The sequence below is a fragment of the Capsicum annuum genome, chromosome 1 (assembly GCF_002878395.1).
Source record: "Capsicum annuum cultivar UCD-10X-F1 chromosome 1, UCD10Xv1.1, whole genome shotgun sequence".
NCBI classification, from domain to species: domain Eukaryota; kingdom Viridiplantae; phylum Streptophyta; class Magnoliopsida; order Solanales; family Solanaceae; genus Capsicum; species Capsicum annuum.
Genome location: NC_061111.1, coordinates 133918964 through 133930998, shown reverse-complemented (window position 1 = coordinate 133930998; position 12035 = coordinate 133918964).

The following is a 12035-nucleotide window of genomic DNA, read 5'->3' as shown; positions in this document are numbered from 1 at the left end:
CAAGTGTACTCAGTTAGCCAGGTATACTCCCCATGTAGTAGCAGATAGTAGGTCCTGAATGAGCAAGCTCATGTCTGGGGTGTCATATAATATGGTTAAAAAGAGCAGAACAACAATGTTAATTAAGGATATTGACACATTCAGGCTCATGTTCCATGCTTAGCAGATAGAAGAGGCTAAGAATAAGAATAAAGAGAGGCAGAGCAAGAGAGCTAGGATAGGTAGTTTCAATTTTAATTAGCCTAAGTTAGAGGGCGGTAATCGTTCCCAGTTTCATCCAAAGTCTTTAATTCCATCTCCGTCTTCATCCAGTGCTCCAGTCCCTAAGTTCAAAAATTATAACAAAGATAGGGCGCCAGGCTCTAAATCTTAGGGTAGTGTCAACAGTGCTCGAACAAATCCTCTTTGTCAGACTTGTGGAAGAAACCACCAAGGTGTCTACAGAGCTGGCTATGATATTTGTTTAAGGTATGGAAAGCCATGCCACAGAGTTAAAGATTGTCTGCAGTCAGGTTCTCAGGGTTGGTATAATCATCCTTCAGCTCAGTTAGGTCGCCCGAATCAGAAGGGTGCCGCTTCCGGTGCCACCAATGGGAAACACCCAAACTGACTTTATGCATTTCAGTTCAGAAAAGATCAGGAAAGTACTCCTGATGTGGTCACTGATACATTACAGATCTTTCATTTATAGGTTTATGTCTTATCAGATCCAGGAGATTCTTTGTCTTTTGTAACTTATTACATAGCAGTCAACTTCAAATTCAAACCAAAAATCTTAATAAAACCATTCTCAGTCTATGCCCCAGTAGGTTAGTCTATCATAGCCCAATAGGTATACAGGAACTGTCCAGTTATGATATCTCAAAAAGTCACTTCAGCACACTTAGTAGAATTAGAGATGACAGATTTCAACATAATTCTCGACATGGATTGGATCCATTCATGCTATGCCTCAGTTTATTATAGAAATAAAATTATTCATTTTTTAGGTTTTGAATGAACCAATACTTGAATGGAGGGGTAGTACTACAACACTTAAGGGTCAGTTGGTTTTATACCTTAGAGCGAGAAAAATAATATCCAAGGGATGTGTCTATCATCTTGTATGAGTCAAAGACTCCAGTTCAGAAACTCCCAGTCTTGATTTAGTTTCAGTAGTAAATGAATTCATTTGTTTCCCAAAGATCTTCCTAGAGTTCCTCCCATCAGGAAAATAGACTCCGAAATTGACCTTCTCCCAGATACTCAGCCCATATCTGTTTTGCTATACAAAATGGCTCTAGCTGAACTCAGAGAGTTAAAAGAACAATTAAAGGATCTCTTAGATAAGGGATTCATCATACCCAATATTTTCTCGTGGGATGCACTAGTCTTATTCATGCGTAAGAAAGACGATTCTCTCAAAATATGCATAAACTATCGTCAGTTGAATAAAGTCACAATTAATAATAGATATCCACTTCCTAAAATTGATGACTTGTTTGACCAACTTCAGGGTGTTAGTTACTTTTCTAAGATAGACCTCAGATCAGGCTATCATCAGCTCAGAGTCATAGAATGTGACATTTCAAAAATAGCTTTTAGAACTCGGTATGGTTACTTTGAGTTTCTAGTCATGTCCTTTGGTCTTATAAATTCCCCAGTAATTTTCATGGATTTTGTGATGGGTTTGCCTCGTACTCATTATCAGTATGATTTTATATGGGTTATCATAGACAAAATGACCAAATCAGCTCATTTCTTACCAGTTCATACCTCCTATTCAGTTGAGGACTATGCCAAACTCTATATCAGAGAGTTAGTTAGGTTATACAGAGTTCCAATATCTATTATCTCAGATAGAGGTACCTACTTTACCTCTTATTTCTGGAAAGCATTCCAAAAGGGTCTTGGTACCCAATTTTATCTCAGTATAACCTTACACCCTCAGATAGATGGTCAAGCAGAAAGAACCATTCAGACTCTAAAAGATATGCTGAGAGCATGCGTTGTTGATTTTAAAGGTATTTGGGATGACCACTTGCCTTTGATCGAGTTCACATATAATAATAGCTATCATTCCAGTATTCAGATAGCCCCATTTGAGGCTCTCTATGGTAGGAGATGTAGATCTCCAATCAGTAGGTGAGGCGACAATTGTAAGGCCTGACTTAGTGTTTGATGCCTTAGAGAAGGTTCAGTTAATTAGAGAAAGGCTTAGGGCAGCCCAAAGCCAACAGAAATCTTACGCAGATGTAAGGAGAAAAGATCTCGAATTTGAGATTAGTGATTTTGTGTTCTTGAAAATCTCTCCCATAAAAGAAGTAAAAAGGTTCGGAAAGAAGGGAAAGCTCAGTCCCCGATATGTCAGTCCTTACAGGATTCTTAGTCGTTTTAGAAAGATAGCTTATAAGCTCGAGTTGCCTTCAGATCTAGCTTTAGTTCACTCAGTATTCCACGTCTCCTTGCTAAAGAAATGCATTGGTGACCCAGCAGTTGTAGTTCCTTTAGAGGATGTAAATATTCAGAATGATCTCTCTTTTGAAGAGGTCCCAGTCCAGATCCTCGATAATCAGATTTGAAGATTGAGGAACAAAGAAGTTCCCTTAGTCAAAGCTCTTTAGCAGAATCAGTCTGTTGAGGGAGCTACTTGGGAAGCAGAAGCAGATATGCAAACTAATTATCCTCACCTCTTCTCCGTAAACCCAGATTCAGCTTAAGGTAATAGTCTTTCTTAGATTTACTCAGTTCCATGTTCAAATATAATTATAAACTTGGTATCCATTACTGTTGCATATTCAGTATGTATTTATAAATTAGTTTAGTTATGTACTCATGTATCAGATATGTATGTTCAGTATAAAAATTCAGCTTATCAGTAGCTTCAGTCATGTATTTCGTGCATCAGATATGCATGTTTAATATAAAAACTCAGTTTGTCATAGTTTAGTCATGTCTCCCATGTATCAAATATGCTTATTCAGTGTGTCAACTCAGTCTATCAGTGTTTCTCAGTTTAATCAGTCTCATTTGAGGATGAATGTTCCCAAGGGGGGATATTGTAATACCTCATATTTCCTTAGCTTAGATTAACTCTCAATCCATGAGTTATCTAATATAGAATTCTTTAAATACTTAGTATTTTCAGTTTAGAGCCTGTCATTGCGTAGGAAATTGAATTAGCTTTCCAAAGATATAAAATTCGCCCAAATCCGATACCCGGGCAAAGATTTATGGCCATTTTTGTAAGATAATATGCCATTTTGGCCGCCAATGCGTAGCAGAGCATGACCAAATGGCAATTGTCAAATCCAGTGCCCCATCGCGATATTGGTGCATCGATCCATAGGCTCAGTTCAGAATTGTCAACTTTTAGTGTTCCAATGCGATGTCACTACGTCGCGCCAAGATTGTAGGTCTCATCCAAGGTGGCAACGCGATACCACCACATTGCGCCACCAGCCACATTTCCAGTTGGCAATTTCCAGTGGCCCAACGCAATCATGGAGCGTCTTGCCAGGGCCCAAAATTGGGTTTTTCAGTATGAGTTCCCATGGGTAAATGGGTATTTTCCACGGCCCTAATCAGTCTAAACAAAAAATAAAACCCCTAAATAACCTATTATCTCATTATTTATTCATTTTTTTCAAAGATTAAGTCATTCTCCCTCAAAAAGGGGAAAATACTAGTTTCAAAAATCAAGAGCAATCTCAAAGGATTCACCAAAAACTTCAAGAAACTCACAAATTGAGGTATGTTAGGTGTTCATCTATGGGTTCCTTTTACCCTTAGAATCCACGAATCTATTTTCAAACTACAAGATTGTTAAATCATGAACTTCCATGTTTGAATTGAATTGAATTCATGTTCATGTTATTATTGGGTCTTAGTCCATGATTAAATTATAAGCTTTCATGAAATTAATCATTATATGTGTTGGATTACATGATCTTTATAATAAACCCTTTAATTTGCAAGTTGATTGATATAGTCCTGGTAACTATATGTGTTGATTTTTGTATAACCTAAGCATGCTTCCCATGTGTTTGATAAAATGCCTATACGAATGAATTAGTGCCATTATAACATGATAGCATGTATTCCCCAATCATTTACAAGTTTATGCCTTACAAGTGTTTGCTAAAATGTCTCTACGGATGAATTACAAACCAGTGAACAATGTTATATTATTCAAGACTATGCTATGCTTTACATTTTATGCTATCGAGTTTTGGGGGTATTTAATACCCGATAATTTAGTTATTTACCTAGATCCAGTATCAGTTACAGAATAGTATCAGTCATGTCCTGATCAGTAGTACTCTCAATCAGCTACAAAACTCAGTAGAACTCAGTCAGTTCCAAAACTCAAGAAAACTCAGTATCAGTCTAGTTCAGTGTACTCAGTTCAGTGTCTTTCAGTTGGGAGTAGGATTCAACACCGAGTGAATCCAAGGATGGGGGCTTACCTTCCAGTAGAGGGTGTGATCCTTAGAAGCAATTCTTGCATTCCAGAACTACGTAGCCAGTGTAGGTTGAGACATAAAACCTACCAGTTGAGGGTTGATAAGGTATTTTAACCTTCCAGTTAAGGGTTTCACCACTCTCATTAGAGTACCTATCAGATAAGGGTATCTCTTTAGTTGTCTTTACTCGTGGCACGGTACTGAAATCCTTCTAATTGGGGTTATAGATTAGACCCCAACTCAGTTATCTTATCTTATTTGGGGCATATCAGTTAGATGATTACCTTCTATATTTTTAGTATCAGTCTTCAGAATAGAACTTAGTTTAGTTCTATAGAATCAGGACTGTCAAATACAGTCAATCAGTATTAATAATCTCAAATTATCAGTTAGTTAGTATCAAAACTTAGTACTTAGCTCCAAAAAAGCTCAGTTACAGTATATATATATATGCATAGTATTGTATACACAATATTTACAACAGTTTTAGATTATTCATGTACTCATGTTCAATTACTCTTATCTCATTCAGTCAGTTATTGTTTATGCATATGAACCCTTGCATGCAGCCTTACCTCATCTAGCATATTAATATATTCCACCTATTGATGCATACTCTTTCTTTGCACTATGATGTCTTATATCATAGGTTCGGACACTCAGATTCCTAATCCCATATAGACAGATTTAGATTTAGCAATATATCATATTGAGTAGTGAGTCCTTATCTATCGAGGATATTCTTTTATTTTATTATTTTAGTAGACTCAGATTTTAGTTGATGGAGTTAGTTGGGGGAATATCCCATCAACTCCACTTTAAGTCAATTCAGATTCGAGGCTTTTCAAACTAGTTTTTAGACAGTATTCAATTTCACAAACATTATCATAGATGTTATATTCTATCAGTATTTCAGATGTTTTGAACCTTATAGCAATTTAGCCTATTTTTTGAATATATTACAGTATATTATTCAGTACTCACAGCAAATATTAGTCATGGGTTATCTTGTTGTCCTTCGAGGTCATAAGCACTGTGTAGCATTTGAGGTACAGACCTGGGGCATTACAAAGGAGTAACATACCTTAGACGCTAAAGAAGATGGAGAGAAACCACCCTTGTAAGCCCTGAACTAATTGTATTGGAGAAACCCTAGCCTTTCTTGAACCAAGATACTTGAGAGTGTTTAGGGGTGTTTTAATCTTTCAAAGTAAAGAATAAAGGACCTATTAATGTTATAGAACGTGGATCATAAGGGTTTTAGGGTGGGAAATGTCTATAATGTCCTCAGCTTAAAAACTAAAAATGTACGTAGGAGGGTACGAATCTACCCCTAACTCATACATATAACATACGAGTGGTACCCACCTCTCATACCCTAGATAGAATATTAGACTCCAAGACTATACAATATACGACCATAAGGACCAACTCATATCCAATTATACAATTAGTACCCATAAAACACACCCTAGGCAGCCTACCAAGGGCTTGACATATTGAGAATCAACAAGTCTATAACCTACCTCATACCATCATCATACGACTAGTATGATGCCTACGTATACCTTAGACAGAATGCAACCTAGATCACACCGATTATCATACGACCAAGACCCCCTAAACCCAACCCACATCATACGACTAGTAAGCCTAAGTCATATAATGTCTAGAGAGTTCAAAACTCAAGAAATATCTAAGGATTAAATCCCAGGGTATTTTACTAGTACCCCAATTTTTTGATTTTGCCAACTTTTTGGAGAGTGATGTGGTCCTAGAAGATCTTTTCTTTTGCAAGAAAAAAGTTTTATGCATGAGGCACGGATATTATTTTTGGATGAGTGGTACCTATTCAGGGTTTGTGCTAATGGTATAATTTGAAGGTGTGTCCCGAAGGTGGAAATGATGAGCATTCTAGAAGCTTGTCATTCATCACTAGTTGGGGGTCATCATAGTGGCACACACACCGCCCATATAATTCTGCAGTGTGGATTTTACTTCCCTTTAATTATAAGGACGCTCATGATTTTGCTAAATCCTATAACCAATGTCAGCATCACGATAATATTTCACGGTGCCATGAACTTTACATGACACCTATTCTAGAGTTGGAGTTATTTGATATGTGGGAGATCAATTTTAAGGACCCATTTGTGAACTCCTATAGCATAAGATATATTTTGGTAACGGTTGACTATGTGTCAAAATAGGTGGAGGCAAGTTCACTTCTAGATAATGAAGGAGAAAGGTCACTGCCTTTTTGAAGAAAAATATTTTTCTCGATTTAGCACTCCACGTGCAATTACCAGCAATGGTGGGTCTCACTTCTACAACTGCTTTTTCGAAGCTCTTCTTGATAGATATGGTGTAAGGCATAAGGTGGCAACACATTATCATCCTCAGACAAGTGGGTAATTAGAAGTCTCCAATAGAGAGATAAAGTCTATCTTGGCAAAAAATGTGAATACCAATAGGACTGACTGGTTTAGAAAGTTAGACAATGCATTATAGGCCTACCAAACAGCCTATAAAACCCTATAAGTGCCTCTTCATATCAACTTTATACGTCAAGTCTTGCCATTTATCGATTGAGCTTGAGCATATGGCATTATGAGCATTAAAAAAGCTAAATTTTGAGTGGCATGATACAAATAACTTGAGGTTGAGCAAGGTAAATGAGTTGGATAAATTATGACTCCGTGCTTATGAGAGCTCGGATATATACAAAAAGAGAATAATGTTGTACCATGATAAGAAGATTGAGAAAAAAGTATTTATACCCGGTGATGTGGTTTTGTTGTGTAATTCTAGACTCCGCCTATTTCCTGGAAAGATGAAATCTAGGTGGACTGGACCATTCACTATGGTTAAGGTATTCCCACATGGTGCTATAGAAATAAAACATGATGGTGATATCTTATTCAAGGTAAATGGGAAGCAAGTAAAGCAATACATGAAAAACCCGTAAAAAGTCAGAGTCCATATTGAGATGGACCTTGGCGAAGTCTGAGTAGCCAAGGGAGTTGAGTTGTGCCACGATGGTAAATCTATCACTGCTTGAGAGGTAACCCAAGGTACACGGTCGCCTAATGCATCCCAGATATGATCTTACTTCCTTTTGTTTTGTATTATTTTTGCTCATTGAGGATAATGTGCAGTTTTTAGTTGGGGTGGGATGTACCATAGCCGCCGTGGGCTTTAAATATCGTGCTTTTTTTCTAGTTGGCCGCGGTATGGTTGTAGAACTAGCATATCTAGTATAATTTATGTCGTATTGTGTTTTGTTTCGTATTGTGATGTGTTTTTATGTAATTAGTAGATTTTTAAGTATTTAGTGCAATAGTCATATTTTTCATTAATTTTTGAGAAAAATGATGCCCCTCCAAATTTGTGTTTTAAAACTGTGTGAGTGTATATATGTGTGAACTTTGTGGATTTTGTCATGGCATTAGAATTAGGGACACGATATCACTTGTTAATAATTGGATAAACCGGATAGGTAGTAGCTTGTAATATTGACTTTGTGTCATGTGTGTTGAGATGCTACTTGCTTTATGTGTTGAATTAAGAAATTGTATGCTTAGTCTTGCCTAGGTTGTAGGCTAGTCGGTTAGGAAAGGATCATAGGCCGTTTTTGAGTTGGTCCACTTTTAGCCTAAATGACCTTTCATATGTGAATAGTATTCCTTAATCCCTGTTTTGAGCCTTATAGCCCATCTTTCTTGTTTAACTTATTCACCTTCCTATTTATATTATAGTGAACCTATTTTGGCCCTGTTCCTCCTTGGATATTGTGCACCTCAAACTCAGGAAAAATATGCAAGTTAAAGGTGGCTATCATAGGGATACATAGTGTAAAGTGAGTATGTAGAAGGGTAAAATAAGAGAAAAAGTTAGTAGGGCTGGGTGTGGTACAAAAAGAAAGAGAAAAAAAAGAAAAGAAACTTATAAAAAAAGTAAAAAAGAAAGAATAAAAGACCACACCCAACCTGAATATGTAATAAAGAATAAAATTGGAGAAATAAGGGTGAAATAAAAGAAAATTGACTAGTAAGTGAGACCCCAAGGTTAGTGTAGCTCCAAGGAGGCTTAGTCACTTGATATGTCCATATGTACCTTACCAGCCCCCAAGCCTACATTATAAATCAAGAAAAGTCCTATAGTGATCCTAACTTGACTGTCTGAAAACTAAGGTAAAGTAAATAAGGGCAATCCTTTGGTATTTGATGCACATTGATTGGAACTTCTCTTCTGAGTGTGGGTGTCTCTTGACATTCCCTGCATTAAAATGTATTATTTCATATGAGTGAGTTGGGACTTCTTTGTAGTGAGGACACTTAAGTTATATTGCTAGCTATTTGCTTGTCTTGGGTAGTGTAACTTGTATATATGAGTGGTTGTCTATTGCTAATGTAATGCCATACCTTGATCCCATTGTGTCACATTATTGTGCTTCTTGTTTATACATAGTTGGATTTGAAAAGTGAGGTTGGAGGGGAATGTTGTGTTCTGAGCTTAAAGTGTTAACCGATTGCCTTGAATTACTTATATTCTCCTGTTAAGCCTAGTTTTTATTTTGTTATGTTTTGTTGTCTGAGGATATGCAAAAGTTCTAAGTTCAGGGTGTTGATGTGCTATAGAAAAATAGCACTTTCAATGCTTAAAAATAGGAAAATATGCACGTTTTTGAGGTTCTTTTTGTTATATATGATACTAAAATACCTTGGATTTTAACCCTTAGAAATTTCTGGAGTTTTGAACTTCCTGGACATCATACGACTTAGGCTTACTAGTCGTATGATGTGGGTACGATTTAGGGGTCTTGGTCGTATTTTACTTAGTGTAATTTTGGTTGGTTATTGTCCAAGATATGAATGGACACCATACGAGTCGTATGAATATGGTACGAGTGAGGAAAGTCACTCGTATATTGATCTGTATGTCATTCCTTTAGTAGGCTACCTAGGGTAAGATTCTAAGATACTTGTCATATGATAAAGGCATGACTTAGGTAAAGAGAGAAGTATGGTGGACAGTATATGATATCCAACATTCTATCTAGCGTATGAGTGGTAGGTACCACTATTATGTTGTGTGAACGAATCAAGGGAGAAGTCGTACCCTCCTACAGTGATTTTTATAGTTTAAGTTGGGGGTATTCTGGATATTTTCCTCTTAACCCTTTTTGAACCCACGACTTAAAACACTTTTAGGACTTTTTTTACCTATTATTCTCAATCAAAACACTAAAAACACTCTCAAATCTCTCTCAAGGCTCTTGGTTCAAAAAAGGCTAGAGATTTCTTCAAGGTGGTCAGTTAGGGCTTTCAAGGGTGGTTTCTGTTCGTCTTCTTTGGTATCTAAGGAATGTTACTCCTCCCCCATTGTTAGTTTAACTAAATTTATGTTTTAATGAATGTTTTTCATGATTTAATTATGGGTATTGTTTGGTTTAGAATTATATGTTGGTGGTTTTGGTTGTTAATGGATGAATATTATTTTCCTATGTTTTCTTATGGTTTTCATGTTAAAATTGTGGAATTGAACATGTGGTTCATGGGAATGGTCAATTGGTTCTTGGTTTTGGTTTTGGAAACTATATGCCCTTAACATGAATGTTAAAATGCCTATTAGAATGATTTTGTCACATATTTTGACTTTTATTAAAATTGTTGTATTGCATAGTATGGTTATGGAACCTAAAGTGGTTTAAATAGTTTTAAATGATTTGGTAAGGCCTTGGTGGTCATGGTTTTGGTAAATTGGAAATCATGTGGGGTACATCAGAATCCCCTAAGTATTAGCTAATGACATTGCTTACAAGTTGTAGTCGGTATGATGATACCACTTCATAAAGCCCTGGTTAATAACTTCTAGAATTGGTGGTTAGTTATATGCTAATAGTTTTAATTAGTCAATAAAAGTGGGTTGTGATATCTTACCGTGAAGGTGTGAGTCCGATGGATGGACACTAAAACTCACGTTTGCCGACATAAGTGTTGGTCATGGTGACCATATACTTGTGAGATACATGGGAATCCCCTAAGTTATACTTGTATATATATATCATGGAGGGCGAAGGGTACTGGGAATCCCTGGCCCCTGTGATATCTCTGATTCATGTGGATACATGCACTGAGGCCGGTTCAGGGGGTAACACTAGACCTATATAGCCCGTGGATGGATTATGACGATAAAGCTACACAAACCTAGGTTAAAGGTTAAACACATGCTAAACTCTGTTTCTTTTTTTGCCATGGATTTTATATATATATATATATACACACACACACACACATCCATATTTATATATATATGGATGTATCTGATTGCATATGGTTATTTACTTGGTTTTTAAATGTAGACATTATTTTATCCTTAAAACTAAGTACATTCTAGCATTCACCGACTACCCATCTTCTAGTATTATATTCCCACACGATAAAGGAACCGGCTATACTACTCCTCCTACTCAGTGACTTAGATTCGGTGACAGCTTTGAGTCGGATTAAAGTTGTGAGCTTTCTTACTTTGGAAGGATCCATTTCATGTCATGTTCTTCCCTACGTACTTTTGTTATTTCTTAGATTTGGTTTTATCTATGGTCGGGGGCATGTCCTGACCAGATATTGTTTTGATTTTGGATAGAGGCTTATTGAGACTACTTTGGATTGGCATGGGCGGTATCAGTATTGGTGTCAGCCTTGGCATTGGTATTGGTATAGGGGCTGGCATCGCTTGATTGTATTTGATTTATGATTGTTCCATTTTATTATGTTATATATATATATATATGCGAAATTCATCTAACATGGGGTGTAGGGCGATTATGGTTAGGTATTAGGGTGGTCTCCAGTCTCGATTGGGCTTGAGGCACCCGACATAACTAGTCCATGGTCGCGTCTTATCAAATTGGTATCAGCGCCCTAGGTTCATGGTCACTTGGGAATCCCCAAAGCCTTGTCGAGTAGAGTCTCTTTTAAGCAAGTGTAGAGCGCCACACTCATAAGGGAAAGGCTACAAGGCATTTAGGAATATTTTTCTTTCTTGTGATCTATTTTCAAGCTATAGAGTCCAAGTCCTGAATTCTTCTATATTTCCTGTTTGTTCACTTTTTAGATCATACCTCGACGATCTGAAGTTGATAAAAACTTCTCTGTCCCTACTGGGGACAATGTGGATGGGGCAAACTCTACTTATGGGATTAATACTTGGTCTAGAGGTCCAGTTCTGAATTGTTATAGAGTTTCACTAGTTCCCTGTAGTCCTTCTTAGGCTCCTCAGGATGAAGTGACGAATGCTGAGTTTCATCAGTTTATTCATATGTTGGCACAATTAGTAGCTACTCAGTCTGAGCATGGTGTTCTTGTTACTCCATCTTCTGAGGCATCAAGGGTTGGCCAGTTTATGAGATTGAACCCTTCGACCTTTACTGGTGTTAAGATGGAGGAGGATCTTTAAGGTTTTCTGGATCAGATTGAATATATTTTTTTGTGTTATGCTTTTACTAATGTGGAACGCATGGAGTTTACAGCCTATCAACTGAAAGATGTGGTGTACCAATGGTACGAGGAATGGTAACAGTTCAGG